The following is a 10,525-nucleotide window of genomic DNA, read 5'->3' on the forward strand; positions in this document are numbered from 1 at the left end:
TACACATAGCTATAATTCTATTTATTCTGTTGGTTTTGCCGACTTGTACTTCCCAAGTGCTTAGTACTTTGCTCTGCACACAGTAAGTGCTCAATAAATATGATTGAATGAATGGTTCTCCTTGTTCTCCTCTTATCTCTCTGGTCGTTCATTCTCAGTCTCTTTTGCAGGCTCCTCCTCCCCCTCCCATCCCCTTACTGTGGGGCTCCCCCAAGGTTCAGTGCTTGGTCCCCTTCTGTTCTTGATCTACACTCACTCCCTTGGTGACCTCATTCGCTCCCACGGCTTCAACTATCATCTCTACGCTGATGACACCCAGATCTACATCTCCGCCCCTGCTCTCTCCCCCTATCTCCAGGCTCGCATCTCCTCCTGCCTTCAGGACATCTCCATCTGGATGTCTGCCCGCCACCTAAAACTCAACATGTCCAAGATTGAACTCCTTGTCTTCCCTCCCAAACCCTGCCCCCTCCCTGACTTTCCCATCTCTATTGACGGCACTACCATCCTTCCCGTCTCACAAGCCCGCAACCTTGGCGTCATCCTCGACTCCACTCTCTCATTCACCCCTCACATCCAAGCTGTCACCAAAACCTGCCGGTCTCAGCTCCGCAACACTTCCAAGATCCTCCCTTTCCTCTCCATCCAAACTGCTACCCTGCTAGTTCAAGCTCTCATCCTATCCCATCTGGACTACTGCATCAGCCTTCTCTCTGATCTCCCATCCTCATGTCTCTCCCCACTTCAATCCATACTTCATGCTGCTGCCCAGATTGTCTTTGTCCAGAAACGCTCTGGGCATGTTACTCCCCTTCTCAAAAATCTCCAGTGGCTACCAATCAATCTGCGCATCAGGCAGAAACTCCTCACCCTGGGCTTCAAGGCTGTCCATCACCTCGCCCCCTCCTACCTCACCTCCCTCCTGTCCTTCTCCAGCCCACCCCGCACCCTCCGCTCCTCTGCCGCTAACCTCCTCACCGTGCCTCGTTCTCGCCTGTCCCGCCATCGACCCCCGGCCCACATCATCCCTGGCCTGGAATGCCCTCCCTCTGCCCATCCGCCAAGCTAGCTCTCTTCCTCCCTTCAAGGCCCTACTGAGAGCTCACCTCCTCCAGGAGGCCTTCCCAGACTGAGCCCCTTCCTTCCTCTCCCCCTCCTCCCCCTCTCCATCCCCCCCATCTTACCTCCTTCCCTTCCCCACAGCACCTGTATATATGTATATATGTTTGTACATATTTATTACTCTATTTATTTATTTATTTATTTATTTTACTTGCACATATCTATTCTATTTATTTTATTTTGTTAGTATGTTTGGTTTTGTTCTCTGTCTCCCCCTTTTAGACTGTGAGCCCACTGTTGGGTAGGGACTGTCTCTATATGTTGCCAACTTGTACTTCCCAAGTGCTTAGTACAGTGCTCTGCACACAGTAAGCGCTCAATAAATGTGATTGATTGATTGATTGATTGATCGATGAATGAATGAATGCTGCTATTTATCTGGTCGACTCTGAGTCAACCCCAGGCTAAACTGAACCTGGGGCACAATCTCCCTGCCAGTATCCCCCATCCTCCTTGCCACTTTTGTTTGCGGTGGCCCTGGGAACAGAAGTAGCAGCCATGGCAGGATGGATGGGATGTAGAGAGGGCACAATCACAAGTTACGTCAGCATGGCCTAGTGAAAAGAGTATGGGCCTGAGACTCAGAGGACGTGGTGTCTAAACCCGGTTCTGCCACATGTCTGCCATGCAACCTTGGGCAAGTCACTTCATGTCTCTGTGCTTCAGTTACCTCATCTGTAAAATGGGGCTTAAGGCTGTGAGCTCCATGTGGGACAGGGACTGTGTCCAACCTGATTACCTTGTATGTACTCCAGTGTTTAGAACAGTGCTTAGAACACTTAATAAATACTACAATTATTATTATTGTTATTATTATTATTATTATTATTATTGTTATTACCTGCACTCCTCCATCTCATGGGTACCTTCCTCCACACTGGCTGATAATAATAATAATAATAATAATAATAATAATAATAATAATAATGGTATTTGTTAAGTGCTTACTATGTGCGATGCACTGTTCTAAGTGGTGGGGGGGATACAAGGTGATCAGGTTGTCCCACATGGGGCTCACAGTCTTAATCCCCATTTTACAGATGAGGTAATTGAGGCACAGAGAAGTGAAATGACTTGCCCAAAGTCACCCAGCTGACAAGTGGTGGAGCCGAGATTGGAACCCATGATCTCTGGCTCCCAAGCCTGGATTCTTTCCACTGTGCCTTGCTGATTGTAAGCAGTAATGCCCCCCTGGAAGGCAGGTGTGCTTTTGGGGGGTCATGAGAGCAGGGTGCACATATGTTCACATATGTGCCTCCCTCCAGGCTGGGACACTTGAAATATGCCCCCAAAGGCCAACAGCACGATAGTTGGTAGATGTATTTCCAACACAAGTACAGTTGAATGGAAACATCTCATGATGGAATGGAGAGGAAAGCAATGCTGTTCGGCCATTTGTTTCATTGAGGCAAACGAGATCATCGTTACATAGCTCAGTTCGTCTTGTCACTTTGGATCCCAATCCAGATGTTGACCAGGACCGCAGTCTTCTGTTGGTTAGCTTCCATGATGTCGGTGGCCATTTATTATTCCCAGACCCCCTTGGGGGATCAATGTAGAAGAGGTTTCTGACTGGACAAGTAACCTAGCAATTGTTGGGCTCTTTGCTAGTGGGAATTGATTGAGAGTTCTTGGAAAAGAGTTAGAGTACAGGGGCTGAGTTCCACAAACAGTGCCCAATCTTTTGTTACTTTTACCTCTATTTTTCTATCCCAAGCACTTAGAATGTAAGCCCCTTGTGGACAGGGAAGGTGTTTTATTCCTGTTTTATTTTCCTAAGGGCTGAATGCACTGCAACCCGGACAGTTTTCAATAAATACCTTTACTCCTCTAGACTTGTAAGCTTGTTGTGGGCAGGGAATATGTCTGTTATATTGTTGTGTTATACTCTCCCACAGTAAGCACTCAATAAATACGATTGAATAAAATTCTCCCATCCCTCCCTCTCCCCCAACTCCCCTCATCCTCCCTCTCTTCCATATTCCCCCATCCTCCCTCTCCCACAACTCCCCTCATCCTCCCCCTCTCCCATACCCTCCCTCTCCCAACTCCCCTCCCCCTCCCCCTCCCATATACAGCAGCGTGGCTCAGTGGAAAGAGCACAGGTTGGGAAGCCAGAGGTCGTGGGTTCTAATCCCAACTCTGCCACTTGTCAGCTGTGTGACCTTAAGTCACTTAACTTTTCTGGGCCTCAGTTCCCTCATCTGTAAAATGGGGATGAAGACTGTGAGCCCCACGTGCGACAACCTGATTACCTTGTATCTACCCTAGCACTTAGAACAGTGCTTGGCACATAGTAAGCACTTAACAAATACCAACATTATTATTATTATTATTATTGTTATTATAAGCACTTAATACAGTGCCCTGCACACAGAAAACCCTCAGAAAATAGGATTGATTATGTCTGCTACTGAAGTTTTGACGTACAGTGTTCTGTACCCAGTAGGTGTTCAATAACTGCATTTGATTAATTAAAAAAACAGGGAAGTGAATCATAGGAGGGTCATCTCGGTTGACTAATCAATAGCATTAATTAAGCACCTACTATGTGCAGATTACTGCATTTAGTGCTTCAGTGTGTACAATAGAGATAGAAGGTCTGAGCCCTATGTGGGGGGTGAATAAAGGGAGCAAATCAGGGGGACTCAGAAGGGAGTAGGAGAAGAGGAAATGAGGGTTTAGTCAGGGGAAGCCTCTTTGAGGCCTTCAGTAAGGCTGTGAATGGAGGAGAGTAATTGTCTGTTGTATATGAAGAGAGAGGGCATTCTAGGCCAGAGCAGGATGTGGGCGAGAAGTCAGCGGTGAGATAGATGAGAATGAGAAGCAGGGAGTAGGTTGGCATTAGAGAAGTGCAGTGTGTGGGCTTGGTTGCAGTAGGAGAGTAGCAGTTGCAGCGTGGCTCAGTGGAAAGAGCACAGGCTTTGGAGTCAGAGGCCATGGGTTCAAGTCCCTGCTCTGCCAATTGTCAGCTTTGTGACTTTGGGCAAGTCACCTAACTTCTCTGTGCCTCAGTTACCTCATCTGTAAACAGGGGATTAAGACTGTGGGCCCCCCATGGGACAACCTGATCATCTTGTAACCTCTCCAGTGCTAAGAACAGTGCTTTGCATATAGTAAGTGCTTAGTAAATGCCATTATTATTATTATTATCATTAGGAAGGGGCAAGATGTTTGAGCACTTTAAAGCTGATGGTAAGGAGTTTCTGTTTGGTGTGGAGGTGGATGGACAACCACTGGAGGTTGTTGAGTGGGGAAATGTGGACTGAACATTTTTGTAGAAAAATGATCGAAGCAGCAGAGTGAAGTACCAACTGGAGTGGGAAGAGACAGGAGGCAGAAAGGTCAGCAAGGAGGTTGATATGGTAATCAAGGTGGTAATAATAATGATGATGATGGCATTTGTTAAGCCTTACTATGTGCCGAGCACTGTTCAAAGCACTGGGGGGGATACAAGGTAGTCAGGTTGTTCCACATGGGGCTCACAGTCTTAATCCCCATTTTACAGATGAGGGAACTGAGGCCCGGAGAAGTTCAGTGACTTGCCCAAAGTCACCCAGCTGATAAGTGGCAGAGCCGGGATTAGAACCCATGACCTCTGAGTCCCAAGCCCGTGCTCTTTCCACTGAGCCAAGCATAAGCGCTTGGATTAGCATGGTAGTTGTGTGAATGGAGAAGAAAGGATGTATTTTAACGATGCTGTGAAGGTTGAACTGACAGGATTTAGTGAAAGATTGAATATGTGAGTTGAATGAGGGAGAGGAGTCAAGGATAACGCCGAGGTTATGGGCCTATGAGACAGGAAGGTACAGTGGTGGGAAAGTCATGGGGAGGATAGGGTTTAGGTGGGAAGATAAGGAGTTCTGTTTTGGACACGATAAGTTTGAGGTGATAGAGAGATGTCTTCTGCAGAGAGGGAAAGAAATCAGGTTGGAGATGTAGATTTAGGAATCATCTGCATAGAGGTGGGAGTTGAAGCCATGGGAGTGAATGAATTCTCCAATGGAGTGGGTGTAGATGGAGAATAGAAGGGGACTCAGAACTGAACTTGGAAGGCCACCCACAGTTAGGGAGTGGGTTGCAGAAGAGGAGCCCATGAAAGAGACTGAGTATTAGCAGCCAAAGAGATAAGAGGAGATCCAGGAGAGGATGGTGTCAGTGAAGCCGGGTTGGATAATGTTTACAGGAGAAGGGGGTGGGTGACACTGTTGAAAGCAGCTGAGAGACAGACTTGTAGCAGGCTTGTTCACAAAAACAGAGGCGAGAGGCCAAGGGACAGGGAAATCCTCAAGGTTCTCTGAACCTATTTCGGTTTTCCATTTTAGTAACAATGGCCCCAAGACCTAATATTTTCTTCCACTGAGTGATCCATTTTTAACCACTATCTACTCTGAAGTTTCCCTCAAACACCTTGTAGAGTCACAAGACTGTATAGTTGCTGATCATTTTTTGTTGTTGTTGTTACTCCCTTCTTTCCAGTGTTGAGAAGGGGCCAAGCAGCATGGGCCAAGCAGCATCAGTGGGGGCCCATTCTGCCCACCTTTAGGCCACCAGGTTTTGGGGGAGTTTAAGGAAAAGAAGTACTACACAATGTGTACCACTTTAATACTTTTATACTTACCCCACCCCCAGCTCCACAGCACTTATATACCGAACCTTATACTTCCCCATTTCCCCATCTGAATTTTTTTTAATGTCTGTCTCCCCATCCAGATTTGAAGCTCCTAAGGGATCGTGTCTCCCAACTCCTTGGTACTCTCCCAAGCGCTGGGTATAGTGTTTTGTGCACAGTAAGTTCTCAGTAAATATCATTACTTGATTGATTAATTGACTAAGTAGTTCTATTCTTTAAACCACTCCAGGCCAGCCACTACTCAAAAGTGATTAAGCCGGAGGGCTTCATTGTCGTAGCCCTAACTTTCTTTGTCTTTAGGAGTCTTTCATACTTAAGGACCACTGCAAATGGATTATGAAGCTAATTTTTGTGACGATTAGGGCACCTTAGTTCTCGTATTTGTACTCACTGAGACAGGTGGTTAGTATTCTTTTCATTTTTCAAACAATTTTTTTCAGTCAATCAATCCATCAGTGGTATTGATTGAGTGCTTACTATGAGCCAAGCACTGTACTAAGCACTTCGGCTAGTGCAATATAACTGAGTTGTTAGCCACATTCCAGCCCACAGTGAGCTTCACCTCCTCTTTTTGGAAAAGTAAAGATCTACTCTTTCTAACGTTTTAAATCTTGAGTTGATTTTGGCCTTGTCTTTTATATTTTTTAAACACACATTTTTTCCATTCAGTTCTCTATTTTATGTGTCGAAGTCCAAGAAGTACTTGAAGGGCTTCGTATAGAGGAAAAGAATGATGTTGGATATTACTTTGGGATAGAATTGATATTTCATTATGTACAACAGAATTAACAAACATCTGTTTGGTCTACAGATTTGTACAACTGAGTACACAGTATTTTGTCTATGATTTACCTATGAAGAGCAATGGTTACAGGTGTCCGTAAAATCCTAATCTTTCTAGAGCTGCTGGATCCTATGCAGCATGGGTCCATTACCTTCCAAATAAAATCTTCTATTTCTCACATTTGTACAAATCATTCCTCTTTAAACATTTTGCACAAATACATTTCTTTTGTTGATTTTCTCCTTTTAAAATATTCCAGTCCTATTATAGGGTTGAGCCACCTAGGATTAAATGTACATTTGATTGGATTTCTTCCCAGAATAGTCTAACTTTTTCCTTTCCCTAACCTCTTAAATATTGTTCCTGATACTTTCAGGCCAACCTAGCACATGTCATATTTGTTGTGTATTTAAGATGATTACTGATTAAGATGACGATGCTGGTATTTGTTAAGTGCTTACTATGTACCAAGCACTGTCCTAAGCACTAGGGGGAGATACAAGGTGATCAGGTTGTCCCACATGGGGCTCACAGTCTTAATCCCCATTTTACAGATGAGGTAACAGAGGCTCAGAGAAGGGAAGTGACTTGCCCAAAGTCACACAGCTGACAAGTGGTGGAGCCAGGATTAGAATCCATGACCTCTGACTTCCAAGCCCGGGCTCTTTCCACTATGTCATGCTGCTTCTCTAAGATCAGCAACTGACTTTCTTGACCACATCCTAGAAACAGTATTTTGGTATCATTTTTAGGGAGCTCAGTTTTGCTATTGCTATCTAGATGATGAGTGAGTACGTGGGGAGATTGTGTTAGGTGGCACAATTTAATGACATTTTCTCCTGAATGCAGACTGGACTTTTTTTCCTTTGTTATCCTTATGAGTTAAAATGGTAAGAACCGTAGTTTGGAACTCATGTCTTCACATTTTCTTGATGGTTGTTATGATAAAGATACTTCCCACAAATTCAAATTCATTCATTCAAGCATATTTATTGAGCATTTACTGTGTGAAGAGCACTGTACTAAGCATAAGTTCAAATACTTTCAACATTTTTCAGGAGAGCTAATTCTTTCACTGATGGGAACTTCTCTGGCCAGTTGGCCAGTTGCTTAGTCAGAAGTATTTATTGAGCACCTCTAGGTGTGAGCAATATAATTGATCTCTTGGAAAACTATAGCAGAATTAAAAAACCAGGTCAAAGGAGGTCAAAATCCAATGAATGAGAAAAAACACTGATCCAAATAATTTACAAATAGAGGGAAAATATAGATATCAGATTACTGATAATGGGAAGACTGTAAGCTTGTTGTGGTCAGGGAATGTACCCATCAGTCAATAAATCAGTCAATTGATTTATTTAGCACTTACTGTGTGCAGAGCATTTTACTAAGTGCTTGGGAAAGTACAATATAACAATACAACAGGCACATTTCCTGCTCACAGTGAGCTTACAGTGTAGTGGGGGAGACAGACATTAATAAATATGAATAAATTACATAAGTGCTGTGGAGCTAGGAGGGTTATGAATAAAGGGAGAAAGTCAAGGTGGCACAGAAAGGAGTGGGAGAAAGGGAGAAGGGCTTAGTCAGGGAAGGCTTCTTGGAGGAGATGTGCCTCTGATAAAATTTTGAAGGAGAGGAATGTAATTGTCGGATATGAAGAGTGAAGGGGTTTCAGGCCAGAGGCAGGATGTGGCCAAGAGGTCGGGGGCGAGGTAAACAAGATCGAAGTACAGTGAGAAGGTTGGTATTACAGGAGTGAAATGTGTGGACTGGATTATAGTAAGGGAGCATCCAGGTGAGGGAGGAGGTAGATGATTCCACCAACTCTGTTATATTGTAGTCTCCAAAGCTCTTAGGACTGTGCTCTGCACATACTAAGCACTCAATAAAAGTGATTGCTTGATTGATTGGGAAGACAATGGAAAAATGAACAAAATATATGAATAAATGAATGGAATCTGAAAAGGTGATTAAATACACAAGGGTGAAGGGTGATTGATGGGTAACACAATATGTCCTGGTGAAGGCGAGAGCCATTTTTCGATAGATGCTCCCGTTAGCCCAGTCTAGTTAATGTGGAATGAAGGGAAGAGAGCCTGGAGGCAGGGAGGTCAGGGAGGAGAGTGAATGCAATGCTCTAGATGGAGATGGCAAGAGATTGATCCAGGGGAATGGTTGTGTGGGTGGAGAGGCAGTAGTGGATTTGGGAAATGCTGCAGAGGAAAAGCCATCAGGACCTAGTGGCAGCCTGAATGCCAGAGAGTAATGGCCCACTTAGGGAAAGAGGTAGGAATATGCCTGGGTTAATGATTAAATAAGGTTCTTTATGGGTTAAAGGACACAGCCTCAGAAAGGCAATCCTTTCACCACTCACCACTACCCTGATGGTGGGGGAAGACAGTGATAAAGGAGGTTAGGAATCCTGTTAGGAGGCTTGAATTTAATGGTTATTTTTCCCCCCTCTCTGCCCTCCTCCCAGAGTGGGGGGAAAAAACCATCCTGACCCAGAATTAGACGGGGAACTGGGAGTCTAATCAACCAATTAGATTACTCTCCCCACCTTCAAAGCCTTATTAAAATCACGTCTCCTCCAAGAGATCTTCCCCAACTTAGCCCTCATTTCCCCTATTCCCTCTCCCTTCTGTGTCACCCTTGCATCTGGATTTGTGCTCTTCATTCCCCTCAGCCCCACAGTACTTATGTCCCTATCCATAATTTATTTTAATGTCTGTCTCTCCCTCTAGACTCAAAGTTCCTTGTTCGCAAAGAACAGCATGGCTTTGGACCGGGATTCTGAAGGATCTAGGTTCTAATCCTTGCTCCTTCACTTGTCTGCTGCATGACCTTGGGTAAGTCACTTCACTTCTCTGGGTCTCAGTTCCCTCATCTGTAAAACAGGGATTAAAGTGTGAACCCAGTGTGGGACAGGGACTGTGTACAAACTGATTAATTTGCATCTAACCCAGTTCTTAGAACAGTGCTTGGCACATAGTAAGCACTTAACAAGTATCATAATTATTATTATTAAAGAACAGGTCTACCAACCCTCCCTAATGATTAGTACTGTGTGCTGCACACAGTAAGTACTCAATAAATATAATTGATTAGTTAATCAGATCATCCCCATAGGGAGCAAAAGGAAAGATTTCAGCAGATTTCTAAAGAAAAATTGATAAGGTGCTTGATCTTGACGTAATGAGGCCATTGGCGAGTCAGTAGGGATCTCCATGGTGCTGGGCCATAAATCAGTCTGGTCCAGAAAGTTCTGCCTGGACTTCAGGAAGGTGAGTGTGATCAGACTACCATTCATTCATTCATTCAATCATATTTATTAAGCACTTACCATGTTCAGAGCACTGTACTAAGCACTCGGGAAAGTACGATACAACAATAAACAGTGACAATCCTTGCCCACAGTGAGCTCACAGTCTGGGGGGAGTTGGGAAACAGACATCAGTACAAATAAATAAAATTATAGTTTTATACAAAAGTGCTGTGGGGCTGTGAGGAGGGGAAGAGCAAAGGGAACAAGCAAGTCAGGGTGACGCAGAAGGGAGTGGGAGATGAAGAACAGTGGGGCTTAGCTGGGAAGGCCTCTTGGAGGAGATGTGCCTTCCCATGACCTATCTTTAGCACACAGGGACACTTCCCTGGATGTTCTGGATTCTGAAAAGTGTAGGTGTCCTCACCATGGTGGTAAAGTCAGCTATCAAACCCCTCAGTTCTCTGAGCTGAACTCCCAGACTTGTTCATCCCAGATCCCTGACTCAATCTGAGAGTTTCCATTCAGGCTGGAAAAGTCCCTGGTCAGGGCCTTTCTGACCTATTTCCCTTATCAAATCTCTCCTCCCAGGGTTCTTCCATCCTCAAAATCTCAGTCTCCTTTGCTGCCCCTGAGCCTCAAATGAAACATTAGCATCTCTGCTGTCAGGATCATTTCTACACTCCGTCCGTGGAAGGGGTTTGGCAGGTGGAGTTGGAGG

Source organism: Tachyglossus aculeatus, chromosome 14 (genome assembly GCF_015852505.1).
Source record: "Tachyglossus aculeatus isolate mTacAcu1 chromosome 14, mTacAcu1.pri, whole genome shotgun sequence".
NCBI lineage: Eukaryota > Metazoa > Chordata > Mammalia > Monotremata > Tachyglossidae > Tachyglossus > Tachyglossus aculeatus.